This window comes from Triticum urartu, chromosome 1A, assembly GCF_056163025.1.
Source record: "Triticum urartu cultivar PI428250 chromosome 1A, HENAU_Tu73, whole genome shotgun sequence".
In the NCBI taxonomy this organism is placed as follows: Eukaryota; Viridiplantae; Streptophyta; class Magnoliopsida; order Poales; family Poaceae; genus Triticum; species Triticum urartu.
Genome location: NC_141873.1, coordinates 145,698,909 through 145,714,168, shown reverse-complemented (window position 1 = coordinate 145,714,168; position 15,260 = coordinate 145,698,909).

The window sequence follows — 15,260 nt, the reverse complement described above, 5'->3', positions numbered from 1 at the left end:
TCGTCATCACCAATGCTCCTCTCATCGGGAGAGGGCAATCTCCATCAACATCTTCACTAGCACCATCTCATCTCCAAACCCTAGTTCATCTCTTGTATCCAATTCTTGTCTCAAAGTCCGGGATTGGTGCTAGTAGGTTGCTAGTAGTGTTGATTACTCCTTGTAGTTGATGCTAGTTGGTTTATTTGGTGGAAGATCATATGTTCAGATCCTATATGCATATTATTACCCCTCTGATTATGAACATTAATATGCTTTTTGAGTAATTACGTTTGTTCCTGAGGACAAGGGAAAAGTCTTGCTATTAGTAGTCATGTGAATTTGGTATTCGTTTGATATTTTGATAAGATGTATGTTGTCTAGCCTCTAGTGGTGTTATGTGAACGTAGACTACATAACACTTCACCATTATTTGGGTCTAGAGGAAGGCATTGGGAAGTAATAAGTAGATGATGAGTTGCTAGAGTGTCAGAAGCTTAAACCCTAGTTTATGCGTTGCTTCGTAAGGGGCTGATTTGGATCCACATGTTTCATGCTATGGTTAGGTTTACCTTAATACTTTTGTTGTAGTTGCGGATGCTTGCAATAGTGTGCTGAAATCTACTGTCACCTGTTACTATGGAAAGTAATTCACTGAGGGGCTTGTTCGGGGTATCTTCACCCCATCAAGTAGAGGAAAGAGTTGCTCCTCAACCTACTGAACCTATTGAAAATGAAACTCCTTTTGAATTTCCTTCGGGTATGATGGAAAAACTGCTAGCTAACCCTTTTACAGGAGATGGAACAAAGCATCCTGATGAGCACTTAATATATGTGGATGAAGTTTGTGGACTATTTAAGCTTGCAGGTATACCCGATGATGTTGCTAAGAAGAAGGTCTTCCCTTTATCTTTGAAGGGAGACGCATTGATATGGTATAGGCTATGTGATGATATGAGATCATGGGACTATAAAAGATTGAAGTTGGAATTTCATCAAAAGTATTACCCTATGCATCTTGTTCATCGTGATCACAATTATATATATAATTTCTGGCCTCGTAAAGGAGAAAGCATCGCTCAAGCTTGGGGGAGGATTAAATCAATGTTATATTCATGCCCCAATCATGAGCTCTCAAGAGAAATGATTATTCAAAATTTATATGCTCGGCTTTCTGATAACAATCGCATCATGCTCGATACTTTTTGTGCTAGCTCTTTTATGATGAAGACTATTGAATTCAGATGGAATTTATTGGATAGAATTAAACGCAACTCTGAAGATTGGGACCTCGGCGAAGGTAAGGAGTCAGGTATGACACCTAAGTTTGATTGTGTTAAAACTTTTATGGACACCGATATTTTCCGTAAGTTTAGCACTAAATATGGACTTGACTCTGAGATAGTAGCTTCTTTCTGTGAATCTTTTGCTACTTATGTTGATCTCCCTAAGGAGAAGTGGTTTAAATATCATCCTCCCATAGAAGTAAAAGTAGCTGCACCTATTAAAGTTGAAGAAAAGACTGTCACTTATAATGATCCTATTGTTCCTACTTCTTATATTGAGAAACCACCTTTCCCTGTTAGAATAAAGGATCATGCTAAAGCTTCAACTGTTGTTCGTAAAAGCAATATTAGAACTTATACACCTCCTGAGCAAGTTAAAGTAGAACCTAATATTGCTATTGTTAAAGATCTCTTGTCTGATAATATTGATGGGCATGTTATTCAGTTCGAAGGTGAAACTGCTAGAATTGCTAAACCTTGTGATAAAGATAAACATAGACCTGTGGTAGGCGTGCCTGTTATTTTTGTTAAAATAGGAGATCATTGTTATCATGGCTTATGTGATATGGGTGCTAGTGCTAGTGTAATACCTATTGACTTATACGAAGAAATTAAGAATGAAATTGCACCTGCTGAGTTAGAAGGTATTGATGTCACAATTAAACTTGCCAATAGAGATACTATTTCACCAATTGGAATTGTTAGAGATGTTGAAGTCTTGTGTGGGAAAACTAAATATCCTGCTGATTTTCTTGTTCTTGGTTCCCCACAAGATAGCTTTTGTCCCATTATATTTGGTAGACCCTTCTTAAATACTGTCAATGCTACCATAGATTGCACAAAGAATGTTGTTACTATTGGCTTGGATTATATGGTTCATGTGTTTAATTTCTCTAAATTTAGTAAACAACATCTTGAGGAAGAATTACCTAGTAAAGATGAAATTATTGGTCTTGCTTCTATTGCCGTACCTCCTAGTGATCCTTTAGAACACTATTTGCTAGACCATAAAAATGATATGTTCATGAATGAAAGAAGGGAAATAGATGAAGTATTCTTTAAACAGGAACCTATTCTGCAACATAATTTGCCTGTTGAAATTTTAGGGGATCCTTCTCCACCCAAGGGTGATCCCGTGTTTGAGCTTACACCTTTGCCTGATAATCTTAAATATGCTTATCTTGATGAAAAGAAGATATATCCTGTTATTATTAGTGCTAACCTTTCAGAGCATGAAGAAGAAAGATTATTGAAAACTCTGAAGAAGCATCGTGCTGCTATTGGATATACTCTTGATGATCTTAAGGGTATTAGTCCCACTCTATGTCAACATAAAATAAATTTGGAAGCAGATGCCAAACCAGTTCATGATCCTCAACGACATCTGAATCCTAAAATGAAAGAAGTGGTAAGAAAAGAAATACTAAAACTTCTGGAGGCACGTATAATCTATCCTGTTGCTGATAGTGAGTGGGTAAGTCCTGTCCATTGTGTCCCTAAGAAGGGAGGTATTACTATTGTTCCTAATGATGAGGATGAATTGATTCCACAAAGAATTATCACAGGTTATAGGATGGTAATTGATTTCCGCAAATTAAATAAAGCTACTAAGAAAGATCATTACCCCTTACCTTTTATTGATCAAATGCTAGAAAGATTATGCAAACATACACACTATTGCTTTCTAGATGGTTATTCTGGTTTCTCTCAAATACCTGTGTCGGCTAGAGATCAATCAAAGACTACTTTTACATGCCCTTTTGGTACTTTTGCTTATAGACGTATGCCTTTTGGTTTATGTAATGCACCTGCTACCTTTCAAAGATGCATGATGGCTATATTCTCTGACTTTTTTGAAAAGATTTGTGAGGTTTTCATGGATGACTTTTCCATCTATGGTTCCTCTTTTGATGATTGCTTGAGCAATCTTGATTGAGTTTTGCAGAGATGTGAAGAAACTAATCTTGTCTTGAATTGGGAAAAGTGCCACTTTATGGTTAATGAAGGTATTGTCTTGGGGCACAAAGTTTCTGAAAGAGGTATTGAAGTTGATAAAGCCAAGGTTGATGCTATTGAAAAGATGCCATGTCCCAAGGACATCAAAGGTATAAGAAGTTTCCTTGGTCACGCTGGATTTTATAGGAGGTTCATTAAGGACTTCTCAAAAATTTCTCGGCCTCTGACTAATTTATTGCAAAAAGATATACCATTTGTCTTTGATGATGATTGTGTAGAAGCATTTGAAATACTTAAGAAAGCATTAGTCTCTGCACCTGTTGTTCAGCCACCTGATTGGAATTTACCCTTTGAAATTATGTGTGATGCCAGTGATTATGCTGTAGGTGTTGTTCTAGGGAAAAGAGTTGATAAGAAATTAAATGTTATTCATTATGCTAGTAAGACTCTAGACAATGCTCAAAGAAATTATGCTACTACTGAAAAAGAGCTCTTAGCAGTTGTATTTGCTTGTGATAAGTTTAGATCTTATATTGTTGATTCTAAAGTAACTATCCACACTGATCATGCTGCTATTAAATATCTTATGGAAAAGAAAGATGTTAAACCTAGACTTATTAGATGGGTTCTCTTGCTACAAGAATTTGATTTGAATATTGTTGATAGAAAGGGAGCAGAGAACCCCGTTGCAGACAACTTGTCTAGGTTAAAAAATATTCTTGATGACCCACTACCTATTAATGATAGCTTTCCTGATGAACAATTAAATGTTATAAGTACTTCTCGTAGTACTCCTTGGTATGCTGATTATGCTAATTATATTGTTGCTAAATTTATACCACCTAGCTTCACATACCAGCAAAAGAAAAAGTTTTTCTATGACTTGAGACATTACTTTTGGGATGACCCACATCTTTATAAAGAAGGAGTAGATGGTGTTATTAGACATTGTGTACCTGAGCATGAACAGGAACAGATCCTACGCAAGTGTCATTCCGAGTCTTATGGAGGACACCACGCTGGAGATAGAACTGCACATAAGGTATTGCAATCTGGTTTTTATTGGCCTACTCTCTTCAAGGATGCCCGTAAGTTTGTCTTGTCTTGTGATGAATGTCAAAGAATTAGTAATATTAGTATACGCCAAGAAATGCCTATGAATTATTCACTTGTTATTGAACCGTTTGATGTTTGGGGCTTTGATTATATGGGACCTTTTCCTGCCTCTAATGGATACACACATATTCTAGTTGCTGTTGATTACGTTACTAAGTGGGTAGAAGCTATTCCAACTAGTAGTGCTGATCATAACACTTCTATTAAAATGCTTAAAGAAGTTATTTTTCCGAGGTTTGGAGTCCCTAGATATTTAATGACTAATGGTGGTTCACACTTTATTCATGGTGCTTTCCGTAAAATGCTTGCTAAGTATGATGTTAATCATAGAATTGCATCTCCTTATCTCCCTCAGTCTAGTGGTCAAGTAGAGTTGAGCAATAGAGAGCTCAAATTAATTTTGCAAAAGACTGTTAATAGGTCTAGAAAGAATTGGTCTAAGAAACTTGATGATGCATTATTGGCTTATAGAACTGCATACAAAAATCCTATGGGTATGTCTCCGTATAAAATGGTTTATGGAAAAGCATGTCACTTACCTCTCGAACTAGAACATAAGGCGTATTGGGCTATTAAAGATCTCAACTATGATTTTAAACTTGCCGATGAGAAGAGGTTATTTGATATTAGCTCACTTGATGAATGGAGAACCCAAGCTTATGAAAATGCCAAGTTGTTGTAGCGACCAGACCTCAAACGGTCCAATCTCTGTGCTCCAGTGTCATCCCTGGATCAGTAATGCTGACACCACACAGTACTTTGAAGGATTTATAACAGAGTAGCAATCACACACTTATTACATCGAATGTCTCAAAAGAGAACTTATTACAATAAATATGGCTTAAGGCCATCTAATAACGATAATAGCGGAAGGCTTGGAAGATAATTGAGTCCATCAACTCCAACGGCATCACTGAGTATAGAACCACGACCTAAAACTCCTTAATCATCGTCTGAAAAGTCTGCAACATTAACGTTGCAGCCCGAAAACGGGTCAGCACATGGAATATGCTGGCAATGTAACACATAGAGAGTAATGGAATGAAACAGCTATTCTATATGCATATTTGGCTGGTGGAAAGCTCTATGGTTACAGTTTTGCGAAAAGCCAATTTTTCCCTACTACAAAGGAATAAATTTATTTAACTATCATGGTGGTTGTTAAACATTGAGAATGGTTGACAGCATTCTCAATCCCAATTAAACATCATTAAACAAACCCATCAAACTTAATTTTATAGTAACATGCTGAGATTCACATGATAATCCAGGTACTAGATACTCAAGATGTCCATAACCGGGGACACGACTAACCATGATTAGTTTATACACTCTGCAGAGGTTTGCGCACTTTTCCCCACAAGACTCGATCTCCTCCGTTGGATATCTCGCACTGCATGGTGTTTGAGAAACGGATGACCGAGACATAGTCTTTCAGAAATGCTAGCACCTTACGATCGGGTAGACTGTACCACCTACATCCCCTACATCTGCTAGTCTACCACTGTAAGAGTTCGCATGACTTAGTCAACTATGCTAGAGCCCATAATAGCTTGTGGCTGCACACGGAAGTTTCTAGCATGAATAATCTCATGATCCCTTTGAGCCTGGGTGGCGGTCCAAAAGAAAACAGGCAATCCTGGAATACCCAGGTACCTCAATCCACCCAGATGTGTGTTTAAGTTGCCACCTTAGATAAACCATTAATTAACAATACTCACATCTGTCATGGATATCACTCACCCAATCCACGTCTACTAGCATAGCATGGCACAATAAGCAAACGTAGAAGTAACTCCCAAAGGTTTGATAATAAACAGGTAATAGGTACTACCTCAACTACTTCCCATCCCACAATTCAATTAGATCCTAATCATGCAATGTGAAAGGATTGATCTAATGCAATAAAACTGGGTAGTAGGAGGTATGATCAAAGTGTTACTTGCCTTGCTGATGATCCGCGAAACCTAGAGATTCGAAGTAACAGGCGACGCACTCCGGGTATTCTATCGCAGGCAAACAAACAGACATACAATAAGTACTCATCTAATGCACAGGTAAAAGTCAAATAAGAGAACTAACCAGAAAGTTCAACTTAAGAACTCCGGTTTGCAAAAAGAATCAAATCGAACGAAGCAACGAAAGTCAAACGGCGAAAGAAAACAACTTCGTTCTACTAATATGGATCTAAGGCAATTTTTACAGTGGCAAAAACTTGTTTAAGTGGGTTAAACGGATAGAGGGTTTCGAGACGAAACTCCAGGCGCTTGAATCGCCCGATTCCGATAAACGAGCGAAAAGTTATACTAAAACGAAAATCGAATCAGAAATCGCGATCAGAAAATAATCGCAGAAAATCCAAGAAAAAGAAAAACGACGAACGGATTAACGAACGAACGTTCGTTAACCGGATCTAAACGACGAATACGTTCGTTGAAACGAACGAACGGGCAAACGCTCGTTATTTAGACTAAACCGAAAATAAAACCGATCTAATAAAAAAAGCGGAACCTAAAAAAACCGACGGAAAACCGATCAGTTTTTCGAGAAAAACCGGGGCGCGGAAATCAAGGTGAACCACGAGCGGTGTGCGGCGAGGCGGCGGCGTCGGCGACGGCGGCACGATGACGGCGGCGGGGTCCGGCGAGGCGGCGGCGGGGTCCGGCAGGCGAGGCGCGGCGGCGGCGGCGCGACGGGCGAGGCGCGGGCGGCGGCGTCGCGTGCGGGGCGGGGCTAGGGTTTGGCTCGGGTGGGCTGCCCTGGCTTATAAAGCCTGCCGGGCCAGAGTCCCAGGCGGACACGGCCCGGTTAGGTCGGTGCGCGTTTTTTTTAATAATTACGCGCAGAAGAAAAATAAAAAGAAATACTAAACGGACTCCAAAAATCCCGAAATAAATTTTCCCCAACTCCTAAAATCAAGCCGGACAAAGTGAACGTTTATTTGGGGCCTAAATGCAATTTTGAAAAATGCATATTTTTCCTAAATTCAAATAAAATATCGAAAAACTCCGAAATAAAATCTTATTTGATTTCTTTATTAAATCCTCAATATTTCTTTATTTTGGGAAAGTCATTTTATTCCCTCTCTCATAATTTTGTAATAGAAATAATTGATGATAAAATAAATAAAAATCAAATGATCCTATTCTCAATTTTTGAGAAAACTCAAATATGAAAATAACGAAATCCCCAACTCTCTCCGTGGGTCCTTGAGTTGCTTAGGATTTCTAGGATCGAAACCAAAAGCAAAATAAAATATGATATGCATTGATGATCTAATGTATAACATTCCAAATTGAAAATTTGGGATGTTACAGTTGTTTAAAGAAAAAGTTAAAAGATGGCATGACATAAGGATACAAAAGCATGAGTTTAATGTAGGTGATTATGTATTGCTATACAACTCTCGTTTAAGATTTTTTGCAGGCAAACTTCTCTCTAAATGGGAAGGCCCCTATGTTATCGAAGAGGTCTATCGTTCTGGTGCCATAAAGATCAACAACTTTGAAGGCACAAATCCGAAGGTGGTAAACGGTCAAAGAATTAAACATTATATCTCAGGTAATCCCATAAATGTTGAAACCAATATTATTGAAACCGTAACCCCGGAGGAATACATAAGGGACACTTTTCGGAGCGTTTCAGACTCCGAAAAAGAATAGGTATGTGGTACGGTAAGTAAACCGACTCCAAAACAATTTTTAAGGCAATATTTCTCCGTTTTGGAATATTTAGAAAAATAGAAAAATAAGTAGCAGCCCGGGAAGGACACGAGGGTCCCACGAGGGTGGTGGGCGTGCCCTACCCCCCTGGGCGCGCCCCCTACCTCGTGAGCACCTCGCGTGCCTTCCGGACTCCGTTTTCTTACACGATACGTATTTTGGTCGGTAAAAATTCATTATATAACCTCCCGAAGGTTTTGACTCCCGTATCATGCAAACCTCCTCTGTTCTTGTTTCGAGTTGTTTTTTTGACAGATCTAGGTTATCATGACAGCCCCAAGCGCCTCTAAGGACAAGTTCTTCGAGAAGGTCATCAACCCTTACCTCGCGGAGGTGCTGCGACACCCTCAAACCATTGAGTTGCGTGATGGGTTGCTGCACATCCGCGACGAAGAGGGACCAAAGGGAACCGGAAGCGTGGAGACAAGGCTCGAAGCAATGGAGCAACAAGTTTTCAAGTGCCAGGGGATGGTGGAGCGTGGAATCGACGCTAGCCACACAATGCTCGCGGAGTTCACTAACAACTACAAGCCGGATGCCAAGAACACCGATGAGGCCATCTTCAAGCTATATGATAAGATCGAGCACCTCCAAGCCCAAATCTATGACCTGCAAAACCAAAACTGTGAGTATGAATATAGATTCAAAAGAATGAGTTTGGCTGCAGATTCGAGGATTCCGGAGACTCGATCATCCTTCTATGATGGTGAACCTATGCCTTGGAAGATGGATGACAAGCCCGCATCATCAACAACACCTCCACCTTCTTCACCAACCAAGGAGACATAATCACATGGGTATGGGCACTCCCCTTGGCAACTGCCAAGCTTGGGGGAGGTGCCCCGGTATCGTATCACAATCACAACTCCTATCTTTACCGTTTTTCTTAGTCCGATCCTATTAGTAGTATCTTGATCTAGTAGAATAAAGTTTATGGCATGATCTAGTTTTGAGTTTTGCTTTATGATCTCTCTTTATAATCGAGTCCGTGAGCTATATATAATAAAGATTAGTGTTGAGTTAAGGGCTTGATTATTTTTCCATGATCTTGGGTGAATAAAAGAAAAGAGAAAAAGAATAAAAAGAAATAAAGAGTTCATATTGATCTTATTGAGAGTAATGACTTCACATAGAAAGAGTATGATGATTAAAAGTTGTTGGGAATTGGCAGACATAGCTTTGGTCATTGTTGCAATTAATAGGAAGTAATAAGGAAAGATAGGTTTTCACATATAGATATATTATCATTGACATCTTTTATGATTGGGAGCACTCATTAAAATATGACATGCTAAAGAGTTGATGTTGGACAAGGAAGACAATGTAATGAGTTATGCCTTTCTTATATCTGAGATAAAGTATGTTGTCATGGATCCTCTAACCTGTTGAGCTTGCCTTTCCCCCTCATGATAGCCAAATTCTCAGCACCAAGTAGAAATACTACTTGTGCTTCCAAATACCTTTAAACCAGTTTTGCCATGAGAGTCCACCATATCTACCTATGGATTGAGTAAGATCCTTCAAGTAAGTTGTCATCGGTGCAAAGCAATAAAAATTGCTCTAAATATGTATGATTGATTGGTGTGGGATAAATAAGCTTTATACGATCTTGTGATGTGGAAGTAATAAAAGTGACGAACTGCATAATAAAGGTTCATATCACAAGGGGCAATATAAAGTGACGTTCTTTCACATTGAGATTTTATGCATCCAACCATAAAAGCGCATGGCAACCTCTGCTTCCCTCTACGAAGGGCCTATCCTTTATTATTATGTTCTACCTTATGCAAGAGTCATGGTGATCTTCACCTTTTCTTTTTCATTTTATCCTTTTGCAAGCTCAGCATGTTGGAAAGAACATGATATATATATATATATATCTAATTGGATGTAGGGGAGCATGAACCATTATTGTTGACATTACCCTTGAGGTAAAAGGTTGTGGGGCAAAATATAAGCCCCTATCTTTCTCTGTGTCCGATTAAAACTCCGTAACCACAAGTATTGCGTGAGTGTTAGCAATTATGGAGGACTAAATGATAGTTGAGTATGTGGACTTGCTTTTTAGCTCTGACATAGACTCTTTCCGATGTTACGATAAATTGCAATTGCTTCAATGACTGAGATTATAGTTTGTCGGAGACCAATAAGGCTTATGATTGATACTTTTGCATTGTGAATAGATCATCACTTGAACGTAAGTAATCATATGACAAGATCTATATATGTTGATGTTATGAGAATAATCATGATGCCTTCATGTCCGTATTTTATTTTTATCGACGCCTCTACCTCTAAACATGAGGACATATTTATTGTTATCGGCTTTTCGCTTGAGGACAAGCGAGGTCTAAGATTGGGGGAGTTGATACGTCCATTTTGCATCATGCTTTTATATCGATATTTATTGCATTATGGACTGTTATTTCACTTTATGTCACAATACTTATGGCTATTCTCTCTTATTTTACAAGGTTTACATAAGGAGGGAGAATGCCGGCAGCTGGAATTCTGGGCTGGAAAAGGAGCAAATATTAGAGACCTATTCTATGCAACTCCAAAAGTCCTGAAACTCCACGGAACATCTTAACATAAATAAAGAAAAATCCTCGCCAAATATGAAGGCTAGGGGGCCCACACCCTGCTCACGAGGGTGGGGGGCGCGCCCCCTACCTCATGGGCCCCCTGGTGGCTCTCCGACGTCCATCTTCTCCTATATGAAGTCTTTTGATGAGAAAAAAATAATAAGGAACTTTTCGGGACGATACTCCGCCGCCACGAGGCGGAACCTTGGCGGATCCAATCTAGAGCTCCGGCAGAGCTGTTCTGCCGGGGATACTTCCCTCCGGGAGGGGGAAATCATCACCATCGTCATCACCAATGCTCCTCTCATCGGGAGAGGGCAATCTCCATCAACATCTTCACCGGCACCATCTCATCTCCAAACCCTAGTTCATCTCTTGTATCCAATTCTTGTCTCAAAGTCCGGGATTGGTGCTAGTAGGTTGCTAGTAGTGTTGATTACTCCTTGTAGTTGATGCTAGTTGGTTTATTTGGTGGAAGATCATATGTTCAGATCCTATATGCATATTATTACCCCTCTGATTATGAACATGAATATGCTTTGTGAGTAATTACGTTTGTTCCTTAGGATAAGGGAGACGTCTTGCTATTAGTAGTCATGTGAATTTGGTATTCGTTTGATATTTTGCTAAGATGTATGTTGTCTAGCCTCTAGTGGTGTTATGTGAACGTCGACTACATAACTTCACCATTATTTGGGCCTAGAGGAAGGCATTGGGAAGTAATAAGTAGATGATGGGTTGCTAGAGTGACAGAAGCTTAAACCCTAGTTTATGTGTTGCTTCGTAAGGGGCTGATTTGGATCCACATGTTTCATGCTATGGTTAGGTTTACCTTAATACTTTTGTTGTAGTTGCGGATGCTTGCAATAGAGGTTAATCATAAGTGGGATACTTGTTCAAGTAAGAACAACACCCAAGCACCGGTCCACCCACATATCAAATTATCAAAGTATCGAACGCGAATCATATGAACGTGATGAAAACTAGCTTGACGATATTCCCATGTGTCCTCGGGAGCGCTTTTCCTATTATAAGAGTTTGTTCCGGCTTGTCCTTTGCTACAAAAGGATTGCGCCACCTTGCTGCACTTTATTTACTTTTTTTACTTGTTGCTCATTACAATCTATCTTATCACAAAACTATCTATTACCCCCTATTTCAGTACTTGCAGAGAATACCTTGCTGAAAACCGCTTATCATTTCCTTCTGCTCCTCGTTGGGTTCGACACTCTTACTTATCGAAAGGACTACGATAGATTCCCTATACTTGTGGGTCATCATACCTTCTCCCGAATTGGAAAGTAGTTCATCATAGAAATCAGTTCCAGTGATTCCTACACCAATTAGTGAGGAAGCTAATGATGATGATCATGAAACTTCAGATCAAGTTACTACCGAACCTTGTAGGTCAACCAGAGTGAGATCCGCACCGGAGTGGTACGGTAATCCTGTTCTGGATGTCATGTTACTTGACCATGACGAACCTACGAACTATGAGGAAGCGATGATGAGCCCAGATTCCGCAAAATGGCTTGAGGCCATGAAATCTGAGATGGGATCCATGTATGAGAACAAAGTATGGACTTTGGTTGACTTGCCTGATGATCGGCAAGCCATAGAAAATAAATGGATCTTCAAGAGGAAGACGGACGCTGATAGTAGTGTTACTATCTACAAAGCTAGACTTGCCGAAAAAGGTTTTGACAAAGTTCGCTGACTACGATGAGATTTTCTCACTCATAGCGATGCTTAAGTCTGTCTGAATCATGTTAGTAAATTGCCACATTTTATGAAATCTGGCAAATGGATGTCAAAAGTACATTCCTTAATGGATTTATTAAAGAAGAGTTGTATATGATGTAACTAGAAGGCTTTGTCGATCCTAAAGGTGCTAACAAAATGTGCAAGCTCCAGCGATCCATCTATGGACTGGTGCAAGCATCTCGGAGTTGGAATATATGCTTTGATGAGTTGATCAAAGCATATAGTTTTATACAGACTTGCGGTGAAGCCTGTATTTATGAGAAAGTGAGTGGGAGCACTACAGCCTTTCTGATAAGTATGTGTAAATGACATATTGTTGATAAAAATGATGTAGAATTTTGTGGAAAGCATAAAGGAGTATTTGAAAGGAGTTCTTCAAAGAAAGACCTCGGTGTAGCTACTTACATATTGAGCATCAAGATCTATAGAGATAGATCAAGATGGTTGATAAGTTTTTTCAATGAGTACATACCTTGACAAGATTTTGAAGTAGTTCAAAATGGAACAGTCAAAGAAAGAGTTCTTACCTATATTACAAGGTGTGAAATTGAGTAATACTCAAAGCCCGACCACGGCAGAAAATAGAAAGAGAATAAAAGTCATTCCCTATGCCTCAGTCATAGGTTCTATAAAGTATGTCATGCTATGTACCAGACCTATTGTATACCCTGCCCTGAGTTTGGCAAAGGAGTACGATAGTGATCTAGGAGTAGATCACTAGACAACGGTCAAAATTATCCTTAGAGGACTAAGGAAATATTTATCGGTTATGGAGGTGATAAAAGAGTTCGTCGTAAAGAGTTACGTCGATACAAGCTTTTGACACCGATCTAGATGACTCTAAGTCTCGATCTAGATACATATTGAAAGTGGGAGCAATTAGCGAGAGTAGCTCTGTGCAAAGCATTGTAGACATAGAAAAATTGCAAAATACATACGGCTCTGAATGTGGAAGACCCGTTGACTAAATTTCTCACAAGCAAAACATGATCACTCTTTGGGTATAAATCACATAGCGATGTGAAATAGATTATTGACTCTAGTAAACCCTTTGGGTGCTAGTCACATGGAGATGTGAACTAATCAGATAAAGATGTGAACTATTGATGTTAAATCACATGACGAAGTGAACTAGATTATTGACTCTAGTGCAAGTGGGAGACTGAAGGAAATATGCCCTAGAGGCAATAATAAAGTTATTATTTATTTCCTTATTTCATGATAAATGTTTATTATTCATGCTAGAATTGTATTAACCGGAAACATAATACATGTGTGAATACATAGACAAACATAGTGTCACTAGTATGCCTCTACTTTACTAGCTCATTGATCAAAGATGGTTAAGTTTCCTAACCACAGATATGAGTTGTTATTTGATCAATGGGATCACATCATTAGGAGAATGATGTGATTGACTTGACCCATTCCGTTAGCTTAGCACTTGATCGTTTTTGTTTACTGCTATTGCTTTCTTCATGAGTTATACATGTTCTTATGACTATGAGATTATGCAACTCCCGAATACCGGAGGAACACTTTGTGTGCTACCAAACGTCACAACGTAATTGGGTGATTATAAAGGTGCTCTACAGGTGTCTCCGATGGTACTTCTTGAGTTGGCATAGATCAAGATTAGGATTTGTCACTCCGATTGTCGGAGAGGTATCTCTGGGCCCTCTCGGTAATGCACATCACTATAAGCCTTGCAAGCAATGCAACTAATGAGTTAGTTGCGGGATAGTGCATTACGAAACGAGTAAAGAGACTTGCTGGTAACGAGATTGAACTAGGTATTGGGATAACGACAATCGAATCTTGGGAAAGTAAAATACCGATGACAAAGAGAACAACGTATAGTGTTATGTGGTTTGACCGATAAAGATCTTTATAGAATATGTAGGAACCAATATGAGCATCCAGGTTCCACTATTGGTTATTGACCGGGGACATGTCTCGGTCATGTCTACATAGTTCTCGAACCCGTAGGGTCCGCACGCTTAAAGTTCTGTGACGATCAGTTTTATGAGTTTATATGTTTTGATGTACCGAAGGAAGTTCGGAGTCCCGGATATGATCACGGACATGACGAGGAGTCTCAAAATGGTCGAGACATGAAGATTGATATATTGGAAGCCTACATTTGTGTTGGGTAACGTAGTAATTTCAAAAAAATTCCTACGCACACGCAAGATCATGGTGATGCATAGCTACGAGAGGAGAGAGTGTTGTCCACGTACCCTTGTAGATCGAATTCGGAAGCGTTAGCACAACGCGGTTGATGTAGTCGTACGTCTTCACGATCCGACCGATCAAGTACTGAACGCACGGCACTTCCGAGTTCAGCACACGTTCAGCCCGTTGACGTCCCTCGAACTCCGATCCAGCTAAGTGTTGAGGGAGAGTTTCGTCAGCACGACGGCGTGGTGACAATGATGATGTTCTACCGACGCAGGGCTTCGCCTAAGCACCGCTATAGTATTATCGAGGTGGACTATGGTGGAGGGGGGCACCGCACACGGCTAAAAGATCAAATCAATTGTTGTGTCTATGGGGTGCCCCCTGCCCCTGTATATAAAGGAGCAAGGGGGGAAGGTGCGGCCGGCCAGGAGAAGGCGCGCCAGGAGGAGTCCTACTCCCACCGGGAGTAGGACTCCCTCCCTTCCTTGTTGGATTAGGAGAAGGGGGAAAGAGGGGGGAGAGAGGAAGGAAGGGGGGGCGCCGCCCCCCTCTCCTTGTCCTATTCGGACTAGAGGGGGAGGGGCGCGCGGCCCTGCCCTAGCCGCCTCTCCTCTTCTCAAGGCCCACTATGGCCCATTAAGCCCCCGGGGGGTTCCGGTAACCCCTCGGTA